The sequence below is a fragment of the Ambystoma mexicanum genome, chromosome 5q (genome assembly GCF_040938575.1).
Source record: "Ambystoma mexicanum isolate Mex_15411 chromosome 5q, UKY_AmexF1_1, whole genome shotgun sequence".
In the NCBI taxonomy this organism is placed as follows: domain Eukaryota; kingdom Metazoa; phylum Chordata; class Amphibia; order Caudata; family Ambystomatidae; genus Ambystoma; species Ambystoma mexicanum.
Genome location: NC_090933.1, coordinates 186,199,185 through 186,221,823, shown reverse-complemented (window position 1 = coordinate 186,221,823; position 22,639 = coordinate 186,199,185).

Here is a 22,639-nt window from a genome sequence, read left to right as displayed (position 1 = left end):
CTTGAGTTTCAACAATTTCACTGTGACGAGTTTATTCGCTCGTATATCGATTCCCTTTTGGCCTCCCGGTCCTCCCGTACTCTGTTACCTCTCTCTTCATGTGGAAAGTCTCTGGGGCCCGTGGTTGGTCAGGCCCTTCTTTCCTGCTTGGCTTCTCTTTCTCATTTGTTTTCTCTGTTTGCATCTCCTCGCAAGTTTCTCGCTTTCCCTTCGTGCTATGGTCCGGCATCCCTCCTGGCACCGGTGCAATTGTGGCTACTTAAGCTGGTTGGTGTCAGCGTTGTTGGTTTGGCTCCCTGTACACCACAAACTACGTGGGGCCACAACCCCAACTGTTTTCGGGTTCTTGGACCCTCAGTTTCTCACAGATTCGTATGGTGTCTCCCCAGATTGCATTACGCTACCCGGGGGCCAACCCTTCTACCGTAGGATTCTCTCTTTCCCTCTAATCTCAGCATGTCCACCTCCTTAAACGTCCATGTCACAGTGAAGTCGCGGTTTGACCTTAAAGAGACAGTTACTTTTCTCTGATACTCAGGGTGCATGTTAACATTGTCCTCAGCCCTGTCTTGATTTTTATTGCTGTTAATGATTCCAGACCGTCCCATATATGTCATCTTGTGAGATCGGTTAGGGAGTTCCTTAAAGGAACGGGCGTCCTTGTCCCCAAAGGCAGAGTCTCTTCCAGTGAGGTCCCACTTGCCCAGGCCCTTGGGGAGGGTAATGCGGAGCAGGCTCACCTCCCAGGCCTCAAAAGGGGTGGCTCTCCTTTGGGGATAAAGGGACAAATTACCTTGATTTGTCACAGTACATTGTGAAGAATCCTATGGATCCTCACTGAAACCCTGCCTAAAGACTCCTCCCAGGTGACCAAGGCAGATGCTTCCTGATCCTGAACTTGGGGGTGGTCTACTGCGGGAGGATCACCTGGGATGAGGAAGAGGGCTGAAGAGGCATGCTGTAGCAGTAGCCAGGCAATTAAGCCTAACAGCCCACATCTGAAGGAACCTGGGAGGCATAAAAGGCCTCCTCAGGTACAGGCAATTGGAAGGAGCTGGAAATGTGGCTGGAGTGTGAACTGTAGAAGTAGCAGCAGAAAGAAGAAGGCACAAATCTGGAAAACCAGGCAGACGTGGGAGAACAAGAGGGATGCCGCAACGTGGATACAGCAGATTTCATCTGCTTGTTCTGTGAGAGTCCTGTTCCCCCAAACTCTGACATGCAGAGGCTGCGTATCGGAAGGCGTGCAGGAGATATGTCTTTCCCCATATGAGTCTGATTTCCATGGTTGCCATGCAGCAAACGTGTTGGAGATTGAGGAGCAGGTGTCAAGCCGTGGGGCTTGGGAGCGAGAGGAGCTCCATTAACATGTGGCTGGACCAGAGACACCTTCAGAGAAGAAGGGTCTGGCTCCCTAAGAAGCCAAAAGTAGTAGAAGTTGTGGCAGAAGTCGTGGAAGCGGTGTGACCCGCCTGGCAAGTGTTAAAGATGCCGTTGAGCAAATCCTGGAATTCTGCAGCGAGCCGGAATTGTTAGTTGAGATTGTAATACTTGAACAATGAAAAAGTAGCACTCATGTACATTAGGAAAATCCTTTTACTCCTGTGAAGAGCGAATGCTGCTTAACCCCATTGTTATACCTTTAAAAGACGGTAACTATCTGAAGGAGTGGCCGCGTGTCACTAATTAGGAAGAGTGAATGTTGTGAGGGCCATTACCGAATACATTGCCTTGATAAAGCAATTGTGCATAATTGTGATTCCTAAAGGAAGACTGAACTCTATTCTTTACTTTAACGTGACATACCTTCCATATATAAGAAGTTAAAGCATATTTACTACTGAAGAGGAGAGCAAGCATTGTCCAAGCGAAGAGTCTCGCCATATTAAAAGTGAAGCCAGCCTTTTTCAGAGTTAATAAGCAACCTAACTGTTACTGTTACTGTTAATCTAATAACAGTTCAATTGGCCTAAGATACATATGTGCCAGCATTACCCGAAGCTAAGAGGGTGGCACTAAGGGTTGTGGGTAGTTACTTGGGCTGATAGCTGGCAGAAAGGTGAAGGTAAAGTTGGGGATGGGAAACTGGCTGCTTGTAAAGACTATTTTGAAGTTGACACCGCCTGTATTGCCAGAGATTGTAGAAGACAAAAAGAAGTGAGTCTTAAAGGCAAGCCCAGGTTGTTATTGTGGCAGAGAGCAAGAGAGGCTAAGAGGCTGCCCCTTTTGAAGAGAGCTATTCAGAGGAAGAGTATCTTGCCTACTTGAAGGTGTTGAAGTACTTTAAAGTGAGTCTTGCCAAAGACTGTCTATATATGAGACAGGCATGGTAACCAAGAGATGACACAGACAATAGAGTGTAAATTCAACAATGGAATCTTTGTTAAGTATCAGTATGTGTGTAATGCTTAGCTTGTTCTATGGCTATGGTAGGAATCACCCTACCTAAAGAAACTAAGGAAAGTCTCTGTCCAGAAGTCCAAATCAAGAGTCTGTCTGTGTCAAAACCTATGCTTACCCTCATGTCTAATTCAGAAATGTAGTGTAGAGTTATTCTAACTCAAATAGTGTTCAAAAGAAAGTCTTTAGCAGCTGCTAGCTCCCGTTGCAAGTTCAAGATACTGTTCCAACAATGTTAGGTTTCAAATGTTCCTTCAGGATTTAGGGTTCCCTTCCCCAAGCTCATGTGCGTAATTATAGGGGGGCAGGGTGTTTTGTCCCCCCCCAACTTCTGTGGCATGCCTTTTTGTCCCCCCATCTTTTGGAGGGAGGGCAGGGGGGCTGCAATCATCAGTTATGTAATTGGACAGCGCAAGCCCGGCTGGGGTTCCCAACAAGGCTTGAGCTGTCTCATCACATAATGCAGAGATGCCTGGGAGCCATGCTGCAACACATTCAGGGCAGGGATGCCCTGCATGGCTCAGTCCTTCACCCTGGCTGGCCTGACTCAAAGTCAGCAGCCAGGGTGCTGAACTTGGTGTTGTAGCGCATGGCGCCTGTGCTGCCACGCTAGCAGCATCACGTCCACGGGACCGTGGTGCAGAGAATCGCTTTCCGGCTTTGTGTTCATGCGACACACAGACAGGAAGCTCATTCATCTTGCTGGTTTCTGTTGTCATGATGCCTACCTCCAAGGAGCCAGGTCCGACCCAGCAACCCCAGAGGCAGGCATCATTTCCCCCAGGGAAGTGCCAGCGGGCCCAAGCTGGGGCTCTTTGGACACAGTCCTGGCGCCTTAGGTGCCAGGCTCATGTTGGACCCCTGTCCTGGCGCCTTAGGCGCCAGGCTCATAAAGCTAGACATGTGTTCAAGTGTTTTAAAGTGCACTTACCTGATGCAGACCATGCTGCTACATCCAGGCCCTCTTGAGGCTTGAATGGAACTACTTTACCTGTGGAACTACTTTCCCCTGGGTGTGGTCGGGGAAGGATACATACCTGATCGGTGGAAGGGTACATAACTGGAACTTCTTCCAAAGCAATTTAAACCACGCCCGATCAGCAACTCACGCTTCGCGTTGTTCTGCTCCTCGAAGCTGGACGCTCACCGTGTCAGCTCCTGCATCTGGACTTCAGCCACGCCTGTCAGCACCCTGGGTCACCTGCTAAGAGAGAATTGGAGAGAAAAAAGACCTTACCTGCTAAAGCTGCATCACGGAGACTTCACACCGACGATCCTGAAAGGGAAGACATCATTTTAAAAGCATTTCGCTTCGATCGCTGCAGCGCTGCATTTCACTCACCTTTCCTGGGCACCTCCATCTTCAGCAGCGATCATCCGGATCCGCAGCCACTTCCCAGAGCCTAGAGAGAAAAAGACAAGAACACAAGGTGAGAGAAGGAAGCGAATAGGAAAAGCTCAGTTTCCTTCTAAGATTTACCTGTTGGGTCATTCTCATTTCATTTTGGGTCCTGCCGCTACCTGGCATTCCGGACCCCGGCCCATATGGGGAAAAAAGACAAAGACATTGAATGAGCGAATGCAAAGACAATACCCGAACGCTCATCCAGAACTTACCTGTCATTTACTGGAACTGCACGTTTCACTTCGGGTCGGCGCCATATCTCCGGCATTCCGAACCCCGGTCCCTAAGGGGAAAAAGACATAAGCGTTAGCGCTAGCAGCAATAAGACAATGAACATTATTATTAAGCTTGAACTTTGGAACTTGCTACAGAACTCTTACAGCGCCTTACCTGAATAATCAAGCTTATTTGAACTCCCATCAAACCTCAATCCAGTGAAGTAACTGGGTTTCAACGCGCCCCTGCATCAGAAGCAGGATGGAGAACTCATCCTTCCAGTCCCTAAGGTGAGACTTCACGGGGAATCGAGGAAGGGTATCGTGGAGGGTTGGAAGGGAGTGGGAGGCTTGAGCATTATTCCGTCAGTAGGTAATACTCCCTTTTCACGCACAGGGGAATATTCCTGCGAGCCAGTGAGTCCATCTTCAGAGTCCTGCGCTTCACCATAGAAGAAGCATCAGCACTCGAAGCCAGACCTGCACCTCCGTGGGAATCAGGTGAGCGTGACAGAACACAAAGCCTACCCACAATTTCCCACCCGGGCGCTATGGAGACTTCCGAGACAGATCAGCTGGCCCAGCTTTTGGGGGAATTACAGGCAGAAGTGCACTCAGCCCGCCAGGAGACTAACGCTCTCAAAAGAGAACTGATCCTATCCAAGGAAAGAACAGATGACCTTGCCAAAAGGTTATTGCAGGCCCAGGCAGGGCACACTCCTTTACCTAATTCCGGAGATACTTCCACATCAATGGGTTTGAATAACCCGGTACAAATCAATCTACCTGGACACATGCCTTTGACCCCGCCTGAACGTTTTGCGGGGGATCCCAAGAAATATGCCGTCTTTATGAACCAATGTTGTTTACACTTTCTATGCAGACCCGGGGGCCTTCCCTAACGACCAGACCAAGGTAGCCTTTATACTATCTTATCTGCGTGGCAGTGCTGCCGATTGGTCTATTCCATTGGTAAATCAGGATGATCCCATTCTCCAGAATTTTCAGGGTTTCCAGGCCAGCATGGAAAGATTGTTTGCTCGACACTCTCAAGGACAGGCCCTTGATAACGAACTGCTATCCTTACGACAAGGTAATCAGGATCTTCTGTCCTACGTTGCCACCTTTAATAGACTGGTTGTGGAAACTGGATGGCCAGAAAACAAAAGGATCACATTGTTTCATCTAGGCCTGCGCGGAGAGCTTAAGGATGTTCTAGATCAGATAGTATATCCACCCCAGGTCTGCGCAGACTACATAGACTTGGTGGTTCAACTTGATCACAGACTTCAAAATAGAAAAGCAGATCGGTTCGAGTACGAAACCCGAGTACCGATCAAGACCCACGCTAACTCCAAGAGTACCGACGTATCCGAACCTATGCAAATTGGCGGTGTTAAAGGACCATTAACACAGAAGGAACGAGAGAGAAGGCGGCAAATGCAACTTTGCCTGTATTGCGGGACTTCCAGTCACTTTCTTCGAAATTGTCCGGTTAAACCACCTAAGAAGGTGGTTGGAGCCACTGATTTATTTTTAAAATTAGTTTATTGGCATTTGTGGTTATATGCATTACCCCTTTTCATTGGTCAGGTCTTTAGCTCAGGCTGACTGACTTACTTGCAGGTAACATGCCATTACATTCACAAAGGTTAACAACATTAATACAACATAAAAACATTAACTGTCTCCTTATGGGGGTTAGCTGGAGGTTAGTCCGTCTTCGGAGGGGGGGGTGGGCGGTTGGCACGGCTTTGGGGGGGCCATTGGGAATCCTTCTGGGATGGCCTGGTTGACGGGGGGCCGTATTCCAATGTTTATTCGTTTCAGTGGGTCGGTAGGGTGTTCGAGTTCATTATTCAAGGGGGTTTATCATCGGAGGATCGAAATATTTTAGCCATAGTGTCTTTCCATGCCTCCAGTGCCGTGCTTGATTCTTCGGTGGATCTGGCTATGCTGTCTTCCCAGGCTTTGGTTTCAGCATTTGCCCACCTTTCCAGTTCGATGCGCCAGGCTTTACAGCTCGGACCCGCAGGTTTTTTCCATGCCATGGCGATGGTCCTCTTGGCTGTTATACACAACAGGTCCATCAATTTCACAGCATGTTTAAGTTTGGCTAGCCTGGGGTAGCTACCCAGGAGGCATTCCGCTGGGGTCCATTTGTATCTCGTGACTTCAGCTACTTCGCAAGTCTGCTTCACTTTTGCCCAGAGAGTTTGTGTCTTAACGCAGTTCCATAGCATATGGATCAGATCTGCTCCTTCCGTCCCGCACCAGTTACACTGTGCTTGGTTGTTCTTATTAAACTTTGCTAGTTTTCTTGGAGTCAGGTAGGTGCGGTAGAGCACATTGATTTGTATTAATCGGAATCTCTGGTTCCTTGACACCTCCTTCGGGAACGACAGTGCCCTGAGCCATTCGTTGTCAGACATTTCCTGCCTCATGTCCATTTGCCAGCGGGCCCTCATTGCTTCGCTTCGAGGGTTGGGGATGTTGCGCATGATGCTGTATATCTGCGATACTACCTTCCCGCCATCGTTCAGGTTGTATATCAATGTCAGAAAGGGATCTGCCTCCGGTTCCTCGGGCCAGGTGGCCCATCTAGATCGGGCTATGTTCCGGAGCTTTTGGTACCACAAGAATTGTCCGGCGAGGATATCCTCCATCTCCCGTATTTCGGCAAATTCTCTAAATATGCCGTCCATGTAGAGGTCGCCCCAAGTGTATAGCCCTTTCCTTTCCCACGATCTGATGTTGTTCAGGTTAACGTGTGTTTCGCCCAGGCCAGCCAATATCGGCACTTCTTGGTAGTATGGTTGTTTCAGATGCTGGATCATCATAGCTCTGTGCCATATTCTCTTGCCTAGGTCTGCCAGGAATGGTGGTTTGCACATAAGGTTTTTAGGGGCCCAGATCAATTCTTTCAGCCGAAGCGGCTTTATCAGCCCTTGCAGCAGAGGGGACTCGGAAGTGACATCGTCTGCTAGCCATTTGGATACATGGCTCAGTTGGGCCGCCAGGTAGTATTTTTCTAAGTTTGGTAGTTGAATTCCGCCCTGCTCATACGGCAGGACCAGCGTAGATAAGGCCACCCGGTGTCTGCCGTTTCGCCACAGGAATTCCTTGATTATTGCGTCAAGGAGTTGGAAAAAGGGTTTTGTAATGTAGAAGTGCACGTTTTGAAATCCGTACAGGAATCTGGGGAGGATGATCATTTTAACTATTGAGGCCCTGCCTAGCATAGACAATGGAAGCTTTGCCCAGAATTTTATGGATTTCCTAAGTATGGGAACCGCTGCCTTCGTGTTATGCTCATGCATCAGCCCCGGGGTATGCATTACTTGGATCCCAAGGTAACGGAAAGCCGTCGTCCGCCACTCGACGCCCACCTTGGGGAGTTCATCGGTGCTTCTATTTTTTAATCCTGCTAGTGGGAACAAGCAGGATTTAGTTTTGCTAAACTTAATGCCAGAGTATTTGGCATAGTTGTCAAGGACGTCCAATATTGTCGGGACATTTTTATGGGGTTATTTACGTATATCAGGACGTCGTCGGCATATAATGAGATGATGTGGTCTATTCCTGCCAGCCTGATCCCTGCATCAAAGAACTGGTTTCTAAGGTAAATTGCTATGGGTTCTAATCCCAGAACGTAAAGCATGGGAGAGAGTGGGCAGCCCTGCCTAGTGCCCCTTTGGATGTCCCAGGCTTCCGACACGTATTTCCCAGTTTTGAGCCTAGCCCTCGGATTATTGTATAGGATCTTAACCCATTTGATGAACCTTTGGCCAATTCCAAATCCCTCCATAACCGCTATGAGCCACTCCCAGTATATGGAGTCAAACGCCTTAATGGCATCTAGAGACAGTAGTGCTAGTTGTTCGTCACATGCGTTGGTTTGGGCTATGATATGTTGGAGCCTTCGCAAGTTCAGGGACGTGCTTCGGCCGGGTATAACACCATTCTGGTCTATGTGTATGACGTCTCCAATCACTTTGGAGAGTCGGTTTGCTAGGACCGTCGTCAATATTTTGACGTCATAATTCAGCATAGCGAGCGGTCGGTAAGAGTCGCATTTATCGGGAGGTTTATCGGGCTTGAGCATTGGTATCACCAGGGTTTCTCTCATGCTGTCTGGTAGGATGCCTTCTTCGTAGGCTTCTAAGAAGACCTGGTGTAGTAGGGGGGTCAGGGAAGGTTCGAATGCTTTATAGAACTCGGGGGGGAGCCCATCTGTCCCCGGGGTTTTACATGTGGCTAGGGAGCGAATGGCTTCTGATATGTCCTCTTGTGTGATGTCAGAGTCTAGGGTCTCGGGTCGTGTTGGCGATAGTCTGGGTAGCCCTATTTCTTCTATGGTGTCCAAGATTTGTTCTTGCGGGACTTTTTCTGTATGGGAATATAGTCTGGCATAGTAAGCTTTGAAGGCATCGTTGATGCCCTGTTGGGTACCATGCACTGCACCATGTTCATCCTGTAGTGTCGTGGTTATGTGTTTAGGGTGCTCTCTTTCACAAAGCCAGGCTAGAAGCCGGCCAGGTTTGTCCGCTTCTGAGTGTGTTCTGTTTGTTCTGGTTATGAAATCAAATTTGGCTAGTCTGTCCCATGCCCCTGAGCAGTCCTCCCTAAGAGTTCTGAGGTCATTTTCCCTCCCGGGGGTATCCACTGGCGTGGATTCAAGTGTTAATATCTCACATTCTTTCTGTTCAAGGGCGGTTTTTAGGGTTCTCCTGATTCCTCCGGCTTTCGCTATAACTTCCCCTCTCGTAACTACTTTTAGGGCGTCCCATAATGTCCTGGCGTGTTCGACGCTACCTGAGTTTTCAGTTATGTAGTTCTCCATAACTTCATGTAGTTCCTCCCTGAAAGCTGGATCTATTAGGGCCTCGGTGGGCATTCTCCACATGGGGATGGGTGGTCTGGGGCTATTGTGTCGCCAGTCTAGCAGTAGGGGGGAGTGATCGGAGATAGTCCTCCCTAGGTATTGCGTGTCACTTACTTGGGGTAGGTGTTCTCTGCTTATGAAGAAGTAATCAAGCCTGGTGTGGAGTTTGTGGGGTGATGAGTAGTATGAGTAGGCCCTTTCGGCTGGGTGTAATTCCCTCCACGTGTCGGTCAGATCCAGTTCCTTTAATAAGGTGACTAGGGATAGAGTGGCTGCGGAGGGACCCTTCTGTGGGGACCAGGATCTGTCCAGTTCTGGGTCATGAACACAGTTAAAGTCGCCTCCCCACAAAAAGAGGCCCTCCCTGTACTGCACCATCTTGGAACCCAGTGTTTTCAGGTGGTTGGGGATGTTGTTATTGGGGAAGTATGAGTTAACTATGCAAATCTCTTTGTGCTCAAGGGTGCCCCATATTATGAGGTATCTGCCCTCTGGGTCTATTTCCGTTTTATGCAGGTGGATTGGTGTTCGTGGGTTGATCCAAGTGTAAACCCCTCTGGCGTATTTAGAGTAAGGTGCTCCGAAGCCCTGCCCCCCCAGTACTCATCAAGCTTTGCGTTTGCTTCCTTGTCACAGTGTGTCTCTTGTATCAGGGCTATGTCCACTTTCTTCCTGCTTAGGTAGGATTTGATTCTATTTCTACGAAGGTAGGTGCCCAGGCCCCTTACGTTCCAGGTCAGTATCTTAATGTGCGTTGCCATCTGGGTTATGTTGGAGGTGCGGGAGGGTCTTGCTTCTCCCTGGTGTGTCTGCGTTCTCATCTGGGGCCTCAAGGTCAACCCTTGCTCGTGGACTCCTGCCCCTCCCAGCCACCGTTCTGGCCCCCTGGCCCTCTAGTTGTGCTTCTTCATTTGGAGACTGACTAACTACTTCAACTACCATTCCGGGGAATGGATTAACACTACAAAACAACAAGAAGAAACTGCCCCCAGCAGTTGTTTCAAACTCACAACGCTCGGGGGCTCCCAAGCCTTCCATACCTCTCCAGGTCTTCGGGTTCGGGTGGTGTGTAGCTGCGTTGACTACACCTTGTCTGTTGGGGGGGTTCAGCAGCTGTCTTGTGATTGGGGCTCCTGCTTCCTGCCCAATCTTTCTGTTTCCTTGATGCGGATCTGGGTTCAATCATTACGTTCTATTTCGCTTGCGTTGGACTCTTGCGGAGTCAGCTTTTGCTGCTTTTCGCATTTTCCTCTGTGTCTTCCGCTAGGTTATTATGTTCGAGCCATAAGTTTGCCGCGTCCGGGGTTTCCAAGAAGATCGCCTTCCCTTTGTGTATTATTTTAAGTCTTGCTGGGTACAGCAGCATGTATTTAAGATTTAGTTTGCGTAGTCTGGCCTTTATGGGTACAAAGGAATTCCTTGCTCGCTGCACCACCGGCGTGTAATCAGGGTACATGACTACTAATGCATCATTTCTTTTGATCTCTCCCCCTTCTCTGGAGAACCTCAGTATAGTTTCTCGGTCCCTGAAATTCAAAATTTTTGCAATCATAGGTCTCGGGTAAGACCCTGGGGGTGGGCGTTTCTGGAGAGATCTGTGGGCACGTTCCACGGAGAACCCCTGGGTGAGGTTGCCTGCCCCAATTTCCTGTAGTAGCAATGATTCTATGAATTCTGTGGGGTCTGAGCCCTCCATGCCCTCCGGGATTCCCAAGATTCGAACGTTGTTCCGTCGTGCCCGGCCCTCTGCTTCCTCGGATCTTGCTTCTAGTCTTGCCACCGTTGTTTCTAGCGCTTTGACCTTCGCTTGTAGTCCCTGCGTCGCCTCTGAGGTCTCACGTGTGGTGACTTCTGTGGCGGTGACTCTTTCAGCCAGGTTTCGGGCATCTTGCCTTATTAATTGGAGGTCTGATATTATCTCCCCCCTCATGTCCTCTACCGTTGTTCTCAGTGCCGCGATTGCCTGAAGGATCTGTGAGTCACGAGGGTCTGCCGTCGGTGTTGGCGCCTCGGCCATGTTGTTCTCCGCGTGTGATATCTGTTGTTTCGGTTTGGGGGTAGTAAATGCGTCCATCGTTATGTTTTTTGATCTGCTTTTGGGAGGAGACATTACACCGCCTGATAGTTCTGGTTTTACCGGTGCCAGTTTATGGATAGTGGCCACATTGAGTTATGAGGATCTCTCCTCTGGGGATCGTTTCAGAGCTGAGTCACACCCTGGCTTGGTGCTCGTGTTCGCCCCCGTTGGCCGTGGGGGGTGGTTAGATGGTTCCACAATCCCGCTATAACCGCGTCATCGGCCGTCCGTGGCGCCCCCCCCGGCGCGACCCTCAGCGGATTGTCCGTGGGCTTGCAGTTCGGGTAGCTGGGTGAATGATAGCTCCCCCCGGGGTTAGGTGGTGTGAAGCAGTTCCGAGCGTTGGTCGCCGCCGCACCCTGCAATTGATGGGACGGTCGGCGGCCCCCGCCGGTGGGTGGCCGTGTGTCCGCTCGTAATGGCAGGCACTTACTTCTGGTGTGCTGGTCGGGGATGCGGTTGCCTCTCCTGATCCGGGCCTTGTCCCGGGCTGGGTGATCCGTGGGTTTCCAGCTGGGGCCCACACCGATGCTCGGGTGTGTCGCTTCCGCGTGTGCTCTCGCCGGCGGGCCGGCAGGGACAGCTAGCGGCGGCGCCGGGTCCCCTCGCTCTCTGGCTGTCGCAAGGTTCTCCGCTTTCTCCCTCCTCGGGGCGATGTAGCAGGGGCCCGACAATCGTCCGCTTCCTGTGCTTGGTGGAGGAGTGTGGTTATGGCCGCAGTCCGCCCTTCGATCCTACGCTCTCGGCAGGCCGTAGCGTCGTGGGTCCCATGGTCCGGCCGCCATCTTGGACGTCTTGGGGGGAGTTTCAGGACGCTTCGTTCTCGGTGTTATCTGCTCCGATTTTCTCCGGTATTTTCGCCGGTCCCCCAGAGGTGGTTCATCTATGGCTCAGCTGAGTTTCAGCTTCAAAAGTGCATTATTTCGGCCGCGATTGTTCGCGCTTCAGGATCATGGGCAGGAGCTTCGTGGAGAGCAGTCCTCACTCCATGCGTGCTGGCCACGCCGTTGGAGCCACTGATAACGATTTATTGACACCTGATTCGGGAAACGACCTAGCCCGACAAGCGTAGGGGTCCGCTTGCCGAGCTTGAAAACAAACTCTTTGACCTCGCATTTTGTCATGCCAATGGTGCTCGTGGACCCAAAACAGCCTCAGCTGTTGCATGCTATAAAAGCATACATCGACAGTGGAGCTATTGGAAATTACACAGACCGTGAATTGGCTTCCAGGATTAAGCTCCCTCTCCGCCCGAAAGTAACCCAAGATGTCATTACTACAGTAGATGGAACCGAAATAGCCGCAGGGCCTGTAACGCATTCCACTGTTGAAATGACACTGGTGGGTCAGAATGGACATCGGGAAGCAATCGTGTTTGATGTGATCAAGGCCCCACAATTTCAAGTAATTCTTGGAATTCCTTGGTTAGAAACACATAATCCCAGAATAGACTGGCGAGCAAAGAAGATAAGTTTTCCTGATTGTGAACCAACTTGTTACCCAAGAAATCCAGTTATGGGTCTAGCCTCGGCAACTTCCACCCCTGTACAGCTACCGTCAGAATACCAAGAATTCCAAGACGTTTTTCAGAAGAAACAGGTTAACACGTTACCTCCCCATCGGTCTTATGATTGCCAAATCGATCTGGTACCCAATGCTCAACTACCTTGTAGTAGGATTTATGCTCTTACGGAACCTGAGAACCTACATTTGCGTCAGTATTTAGATCAGTACCTAGCCAATGGTTTTATTCGCCCGTCCAAGTCTCCTGTCTCCTCAGCTTTGTTCTTCGTGCCGAAAAAAGAGGGCGACCATAGAACATGTATAGACTATCACGCCCTAAATCAAATAACGATTAAGAATCGTTATCCTCTGCCCCTGATCCCTGAGCTTATCGACCAGCTGAAAGACGCTTGTGTGTACACCAAGTTAGATCTCCGAGGAGCTTATCACCTGGTGCGTATAAAAGAAGGCGACGAATGGAAGACTGCATTTCGCACCAAATTTGGGCTCTTCGAATATCAGGTGATGCCCTTCGGTTTGTGCAATGCACCTGCCGCCTTTCAGTACTTTATGAATGATGTTCTTCGGGAATTTATCGACGTCTGTGTCATTGTTTATATTGACGACATCCTGGTGTACTCCTCTTCAGAATCCGATCACAGAAAACATGTTAGGGCAGTTCTTGAGAAATTGCGCCAGCACAGACTATTTGCAAAGCTCGAAAAATGCGTTTTTCATACCACAGAAGTGGAGTTTCTCGGATTCATCCTGACACCTCAAGGAGTCCGAATGGACTCGCGAAAGGTGGACGCCATCCTCAAATGGCCATCTCCTAGCTCGGTGAAGGGAGTTCAGAGCATGCTCGGCTTCGCCAATTTCTATCGAAGATTCATCCCGGAATTTTCCCGAACAGTCCAACCCATCACAGCTCTCCTAAAGAAAAACAAACGCTTTGAATGGACTCGTGAGGCCGAACAAGCCTTTCAGGATCTGAAAACCAAATTCACCTCTGCACCTATATTGAAGCACCCGCACCCAGATCTCCCTTACATTGTGGAAACCGACGCATCCAGTTCCGCCATGGGAGCTGTCCTGTCTCAAAGAGATCCAGAATCTAACCAACTACACCCTGTGGCCTTTTGGTCCAGGAAATATTCTCCTCCTGAAATCAACTACGCAATTACCGACAAAGGGTTACTGGCTATTAAATCTGCTTTCAAGGCTTGGCGTCACTACCTTCTCGGGGCAAGACACACCATCACCGTAATTACGGACCACAGAAATTTACAGTATTTAAAGACGGCCAAGGCTCAATCTTCACGACAACTCCGATGGGCTCTATTCTTTGCGGAATTTGATTTTGTAATTACCTATCGCCCTGGCTGCAAGAATGGTAAAGCGGACGCCTTATCCCGGATTGGCATGGAAGAACCCAATTCGAGTTTAGAACCTGTGCCAATCATACCTGAACAAAGAATCTTAGGCCTAACTTCATTGCAAACTATTGAGGACATCCAAACGCAAGTAAAACACCTTCTAGACTCTTCAGCCTTACTGGAATGGAGTCAAAAGGGTCCTCATTACACCGTTAATGATGACTTACCCTACTTCCAGGAGCGGTTGTTTCTGCCTAGTAAAGAATTGCAAGAACTTGTTATTGCCCATCATCATGAATCATTAATGGAAGGACACCCTGGTATCACTAAAACGGAGGAAAAAATCAAACGCCACTTCTGGTGGCCTTCTTGGAGAAAAGACATAAAGTCTTTTGTATTGTCTTGCGGGATTTGCGCCCAAAACAAGGGTCAAAAGAAAAGGCCAGCTGGCCTACTTCAACCCTTGGATATTCCACCGGCACCATGGCACACCTTGTCAATGGACTTTATAACTGACCTGCCTCCTTGTGCTGGTTACAACACTATCCTTGTAATTGTGGATCTATTCTCCAAAATGGCCCACTTTATCCCTTTAAAAGGTTTGCCATCAGCTTCCACCTTGGCCAAGGAATTTCTGGAGAATATAGTTCGCATACATGGTTTCCCTTCCATATTGGTCTCGGATCGTGGAAGTCAATCTATCTCCCATTTTTGGAAGAAGTGTTGCCAACTAGCACAAATAGATGTGCGGCTATCCACCAGCCACCACCCCCAGACTGACGGACAAACCGAGAGAACCAATCAGACTCTCGAGCAATATCTTCGGTGCATGTTACACCAATCCGAGTTAAATTGGAAAGACATTCTTTGGATCGCAGAATATGCATACAACAATTCAGTGCATTCTGGAACCGGACAAACTCCTTTTTATACTTTGTATGGTCACCATCCTCGGACCTCTGATCTAGATCCACCTCTGACCCTGGAAATGCCCGCAGTAAATCATCTGCATTCCACAATAACCCGAGCCTTCAAAGAAGCTGCAACTCATTTACAGCAAGCCAAGAAAAGGTATAAAGAAAACGCTGATTTGCACCGAAGTAAAACTCCTCCTTACCAAGTAGGAGATCAGGTATGGCTAGCAACGAAACATTTACCCCTCAAGGGCCCGCAAACCTTCAATCCCAGATTCATAGGATCTTATCCCATCAAGGCTATAATCAATCCCGTGGCCTTTAAACTGGATTTACCGTCTAACATGCGTATTCATCCAGTTTTTCATGCATCACTTTTGAAACCAGTACAACCAGGGACCCGACTGTCCAAGCCTCCAGACCCAGTTCAAATTGAAGGGGTATTAGAATTCGAAGTTACAGACATTTTAGACTCCAAGGTGTTAAAGTCCAAACTCTTCTATCTTGTTGACTGGAAGGGATATGGACCTCAGGAGAGATCGTGGGAGCCTAGTAACCATGTTCACGCACCTCGCTTAATACAAAGGTTCCACCGGAGATTTCCGAACAAGCCAAAACCCCCGGAGGGAACAACCTTGGGAGGGGCCTTGAGGTGGGGTACTGTCATGATGCCTACCTCCAAGGAGCCAGGTCCGACCCAGCAACCCCAGAGGCAGGCATCATTTCCCCCAGGGAAGTGCCAGCGGGCCCAAGCTGGGGCTCTTTGGACACAGTCCTGGCGCCTTAGGCGCCAGGCTCATGTTGGACCCCTGTCCTGGCGCCTTAGGCGCCAGGCTCATAAAGCTAGACATGTGTTCAAGTGTTTTAAGGTGCACTTACCTGATGCAGACCATGCTGCTACATCCAGGCCCTCTTGAGGCTTGAATGGAACTACTTTCCCTGTGGAACTACTTTCCCCTGGGTGTGGTCGGGGAAGGATACATACCCGATCGGTGGAAGGGTACATAACTGGAACTTCTTCCAAAGCTATTTAAACCACGCCCGATCAGCAACTCACGCTTCGCGTTGTTCTGCTCCTCGCAGCTGGACGCTCACCGGGTCATCTCCTGCATCTGGACTTCAGCCACGCCTGTCAGCACCCTGGGTCACCTGCTAAGAGAGAATTGGAGAGAAAGAAGACCTTACCTGCTAAAGCTGCATCACGGAGACTTCACACCGACGATCCTGAAAGGGAAGACATCATTTTAAAAGCATTTCGCTTCGATCGCTGCAGTGCTGCATTTCACTCACCTTTCCTGGGCACCTCCATCTTCAGCAGCGATCATCCGGATCCGCAGCCACTTCCCAGAGCCTAGAGAGAAAAAGACAAGAACACAAGGTGAGAGAAGGAAGAGAAGGAAGAGAATAGGAAAAGCTCAGTTTCCTTCTAAGACTTACCTGTTGGGTCATTCCCATTTTCATTTGCTACAGAACTCTTACAGCGCCTTACCTGAATAATCAAGCTTATTTGAACTCCCATCAAACCTCAATCCAGTGAAGTAACTGGGTTTCAACGCCCCCCTGCATCAGAAGCAGGATGGAGAACTCATCCTTCCAGTCCCTAAGGTGAGACTTCACGGGGAATCGAGGAAGGGTATCGTGGAGGGTTGGAAGGGAGTGGGAGGCTTGAGCATTATTCAGTCAGTAGGTAATACTCCCTTTTCACGCACAGGGGAATATTCCTGCGAGCCAGTGAGTCCATCTTCAGAGTCCTGCGCTTCACCATAGAAGAAGCATCAGCACTTGAAGCCAGACCTGCGCCTCTGTGGGAATCAGGTGAGCGTGACATCTGTCTGGAGGTGTGTGAGTGCAAAGAGGTTAGGTCGGTCTAACATGAGACGTGGCCCGGGTGGCATTTGAAAGCAGAGCAGAGGTAGTTTCTTTTTTTTAAATAATTTTTAATTGTGTTTGTGTATGTTTGCTGGGGGGATGGACGGCAGTCTGATCCTAGTGAGGGCGGTGAGGGCGCGTGTCACTTTTGGGAAATGTGAGCAGAGCTCACAGTACACATTAAGGCCCCAGATATGAAGACACACTAACAATAACAAATGGTGCATTCTCTGTGGCAAGCCACAGCTCTTCAAGGCCTCTAACATTAGTCTTGCCACTTTTCAGTTGCTACTAAAGCACCACCATCCTATGTTCAAAATGAAGTTGCCGGAAGGTGCGCCCTCCCCGAGTACAGTGGGAAGAGTCAAGCTGAGAAAACCTGTGACCCAAAACTGTTGTACTCTGCAAATTCTGTGAAATGAAGCTGAGGGCTATACACCTTCCAAACAAGATGAACTTTTGTTAAGCAGTTTTTTGCTCTAGGTGGGATTTTGTGTTAAAAGCACACTTTTAGGAGTCCTGTATAACTTTTCCCCCTGCCGCCAAAAATAATCTTCACCAAACTGGCATAAAGTATTTCGAGTTTTGCAGACACTTGGTGCAAATTAGTAAATGGGTTTCATGGTTCAGGTTACAGGCCACAAAAAAACTGCTTCACTTACCAAACTAAGCAGGGGAGTATCCAGCATTGTAAGAGTGTGCAACGAAATGCAGTGTGTGGAATTCCACATGGTCTCCTTGGCGCCTCAAAACCATCCACCCCTGCCCCAATCTACTTTCTTGCTAACATTAGTGGAAGATGGCATTTTAACACACAACAACAAAAAATAAAACTGCAGGATCATTCCAGATGCAGGAAACCCTTCTATGAGAACTCTGCCCAAGCCCTTTGAGGCAAAATGCATGCAAGCGTTGTAATTATTATATGGATTACACCAACAGAAGTGACTCCACAGAAAAAGACATTGCAAGGTGCATCATCAGTCTTTGATACTTGGAGGCACCATGGAAGTGACTTTAGAATAAGCCGCCTCTCCTGCTCAGTACACCACTGCTTGGAGCCATTTGAACACATACCTTAATTTTAATCAGTCAGAATCGTGTAGTAAATCTATCAGCGCGTACACATATAAGGTGCTGTGCAGAGCTCAGGTTCATGCGACACACAGACAGACACATACTTGGAGGCACCATGGAAGTGACTTTAGAATAAGCTGCCTCTCCTGCTCGGTACTCCACTGCTTGGAGCCATTTGAACACATACCTTAATTTTAATCAGTCAGAATCTTGTAGTAAATCTATCAGCGCGTACACATATAAGGTGCTGTGCAGAGCTCAGGTTTGGAGATATATATATATGGCATTTAAAAATTGATACCAAGTATACTTGGTCACTCACTGCACTGCATTAACTGATGGCTTCTGCCTTTTAATGAAACGAACAATCAAGGGGATTGCTGACATTCCAGTAATCTGTTCCATTCGGCCACTGCTTTATAGTTCAGCTATGTTAAGTGAAATTAGCCCAAAATTTCAGGGATCAGGGGGTGATAAAGTCTGGTCTGCTCAATGGATGTTGCGCCACTGCTTCCATGTGTTATTGTATATGCACATATACATTTTGTGTGCACACAGTGTATGTCAATGGAGGTGCTTGGTTCATTTGTGTGTGATTGAGAGTATGCAAGCATATGTGTGTTGACTTTTGTGTCTGAATGAATGATAAATAATGTATTGTTTGTATGTTCTATTGGAATTAAGTTTGTGAATATTATTTTGTGTCACTGGGTTCATGGCAGGCTTGCTGAAGATGTGTGGGGGCCCAATTGGATTTTAAAGATACACCACCAGTCTTATGAAAGTTATAACAGAGCGTCAATAATGGACTCTTGTGGTGTAGTCGTCAAGTGTTATCCCTCAGGGATTTAGGTTGTTTGACTGAGGTACAAAATCACAGCGTAATTGACCGTAATCATTTTTGCTGCAAATGCGTTTTTACCTCGGTACAAAAAAAACAAACCCATGTCCCCCGAAACCTCCATTACACCCATAAACCCCCCTACTTACCTTTTCTGCATCCGCCACCTCTCCTGTACCCTGCAGCGTCAGATCCATCCACCTAACGCGTGTCAGATCTGACGCTTCAGGGTCCCTTTTTCTTCTTTTTCTGTTGGGTCCCCTGCCAACAATGCTGAGGAAGCGGGGGACACCCTGCAACTGCCAAAGAAAAAATCCTGAACATGAGGTGCAGGGGACACCCCGCAACCCCAGCTCTTCATGTTCAGTATCTTCGACTTCGAAATAATGGTGGTGACCGAATTCAGTCAAATCAACCATTCAACCACATTTTTTCCAACAATTTGGCCAAAACGATCCCTAAGAGTCATCATCCACCCTCCATCCACCCCATCCCTGTCCCCCCCAACATTTTCAGAAAAGTTACTCCACTGCCCAAGCTTGAAGTACTGGTTCACAAAAGAATGTTCCAAAAGAGCTCAGGGTTCCCTTCCCCAAGTATCAAGCACAGCTTCACAAAACCAATGTTCCAAAAGAGCTCAGGGTTCCTGTCCCCAAGCTTAAAGCACAGCTTCACAAAACCAAAGTTCTACACTCTTCAGCTTTATCTTGTTTCAGGATGTCTTTCACACTTCTTCTGTATTTGTTGGGGCTTTTTGGCCTAGGCGCACTTCACTGGCCACAGTCAGCAGAGCCCACCCATTACAGGTGATCTAACCGGTTGCGCTTGTCCAGCTTTCTGTCGTCTTGGTGGTTTACAAAAGACTCACAAGTTCATAGATTCATGGTTAGCCTTCTTGCTACTTCTTTAGCTCTCTTTTCCAAAATGTACTTTGTTGGCTTTCAATTACAACCTTCACTTTTGTTCAACTTGCTTTTGCCCATTCAGCATTTTGCTCACCCTTCACTAGCTCTCCTCGGTTGCTCATCCACAGCTTGAATTAACTTACTCAGCATTCCACTTCATGTTACTTTCTCAATGTTCTTGCTTAATCAGAGACTTTTGAACACATACCGCTCTAATGTGACACTCCTGATATAGTGTTTCTACAAAAAGCTCTTTCAAACACTTCATTCCTTTCAGTTCGTTCCTCTGCTTTGATCGGAGGCTTTTTAGAATGTGCCGATTGCATGCGACCACTCCGATACAATGTAACTCAGTCTTTCTCATAAGCGCTCCGGGCTTCTCGCACTCCTTTGAAACTCATTGGTCGCAGCGTTCTTCTACTCTGTTTTCCAGTTACGATGATTTCTGTGACTTGATATCAGGGTCACACTGCCTGCCCTTCGGATATCCCTGAATCAATACTTCCATTCACGGGAAAAAGCATTTCTTGGCCATAGCGAAGGGACCACCAAATTCCACGGCTCTCTTTTCCTGCTTCCTCCGGCTCCCTGGAGACACGGCTCCCTCGCTATACAACAAAACTCTACTGGGCTCTGCAGTCCTTCAGTGTCTCGACATCCCGTTCTTCTCTGGCTTCTCACAGGTTGGGTTGACCTTCCTGTTGCTCTCTCTTCTGATATGATATGATATGATAAGGCATTTGTAACGCGCCTATACACAAGTGTTTCAAGGCGCGACGAGGCAGGGAGGGGGGAACAGGGGGAGGACAGACAACGATCCTACTAGGTCAGGTGTCATTCAGACCGCGCAAGCGCAGGGGTAGGGGGAAGGGAAAACTGCAGTACAAGGTAAGTAGAATAGAAATAAATAGATAAATAAATAGGGCCAGCTGGTGGCAAGTGTAAGATAAGTGCAGACAAGTGCTGGGAAGGGGGGGCTGTAGGGATACAGAGAACAGTCCCGCAGTGCAGGGGTTGCCAGGGAGGCAGTGCAAGTGGAGAGTGGCTGAGCCCAGGACCGAGGTCGGTGAGATTGGCCAAGTTTCAGATTCAGTGGAGAATTTTGTGAAGAATTAGCAGGGGAGAGGGAGAGAGAAAGCAGAAGCAAAGAGGAAGGTTTTGAGGTGCTTCCGGAACCGGAGATGGTTCTCCTCAAGTTTCAGGGAGGCAGGAAGGCTGTTCCAGAGGGAGGCTCCTGCCGCGGAGAGAGATCTACCCCCAGCTCGTTACTTCGAGAAGCGGCTGACCCTGAGGGAGTTGTAGACGGATGAGCGAAGGGCTCGGGAAGGAAGATAATTAGGAAGAGAGAGTTGCAGGTATTTAGGCCCCAGACCCCAGAAGGCCTTGTGGACAATGCAGAGGGTTTTGAACTTAATCCTCGCAGCCACTGGGAGCCAGTGTAGAGATTTCAGTCCTGGAGAGATACGGTCCCTGGGCTTGAGGCCAAGGAAAAGTCTCGCAGTTCTGTTCTGGATGAGTTGCAGAGGGCGGAGAGTGGAGGCAGGCACATTAAGATAGAGACTGTTACAGTAGTCCAGCTTCGAGAGAACCAGGGCTCGGGAGACAGTGAGCTTCTGGGGGAAGGACTTCGAGAGAACCAGGGCTCTCTGCTGCTTTCCTCTCCCTTTTAGACACCTGTCGCCCATCAAGGGTATTCAGGTGTGTTTCTCTTGCTGATTTTGCCTGACTCCAATTAAGCTCATTACTGGGACATGCCTGACCTTCAGCTCTGTAGTGTTCAGGCTCCCTCCTCTTCATTCCTGTACTATAGTGGTGTTTCCAGTAGGAAGTGTGCATTACCCTTAGTTGTCTCTTCCTCGTCTCAGTACTTGAAGTAAGATTACCGGGAAAATCTGGAAATGACTGACAATATCCCATAAAGACTATGGGAGGGTCTGATAAGCCAGTGTTAGTGAAGGGGGTATACCAGGTCTCACCTTCAGGTACCCTCTCTCTGATCCCAAGGACTCTCTATCCAGGTGATCCTTCCTCGCTAGTCCACACCCCGGGTCAGGATTCAAATGCGATGGCCCTTCCCTGGTCACCTGAACAGAAGATCCCTGAGGAGTAGATGTGAGTGTACCTTCAAGTTTCTCACAAGTACAAATAATTGAAGTTGTCGTAGTAGTCCAAAGGGCTGACGCTGTGGTGGTATATCTGGTTGCCAGTAGATGCAACATCATAGTAGCCTAAACAAATTGGAGTACTGTGAGACAAAGGTGGCTATTCTCATGGTGAATCAAGTAGACGTGGAGTTGTTGAAGTGGAAGCAGCAACACTGAGAAGTCATCCTGACAAATATACCATTGTGAATACTAAAACTGTAACTATGGAAATACTATTTGGTAACCAAGACCTGTGTCTCACTGACAGTTTTAGATATTGCATTTCTTTTGAACTGTGGCAAGTCTTCTTGAAGAGGTGACAAAACATTGTGGCTGGGATTACCATTGGTGCTATTTGTTAGAAGTAGAAAGTGGATATTTCACCAAGGTGAAAATATTTGCTATCATTGGAACTTTGGTTAACAAACCTTTACTTTGACATTTCTTCCTTTGGTAGAACATTAGCAGAATTAACCTTGAATCCTGGGGGGAGGGAATTTACCCAGGACATTAGAAGGTTAATACGAAACTGTGAATGTTGTTCATGTTATGTTGTATTGCCATACATTTTCTTTGTGTATTTGTTGCTTAGTGTGAGGGCCAGAAATCCTGTGTTAGAGTGTTTTCCCTTAGCTTTGGTTAGGCAGGGAAATCCTCAGCAGAGTTGGGACAGTGAGGCATTTCACTATATTTCTTTAGAGAGTAAAATTGCATGTTTTGACAAATCATCAAACAGTTGTGCGTCTCGCCTTACTGACCCCTCGCAACATACTGTAGAGTATAAATTCTGCTCACATGAGCGGACCTTTGGGATGTCCTGGCATTTTACATGAAGTGTTCCCACACAGTGTTTCAGGCAATACTGGTGAACAGTGGTGTTTCCATGCATCATGCAAGCCTGGGTGTAGGGTACCTGTGACGGGTCAGAAATGTGAGGTGGACAACTTTGTGAAGATTTTTCAAAAGATGCCATTTTATTAGATTGAAAGGTTGGATAAATGCCTCACTGTACTACCCCGATGAGGATT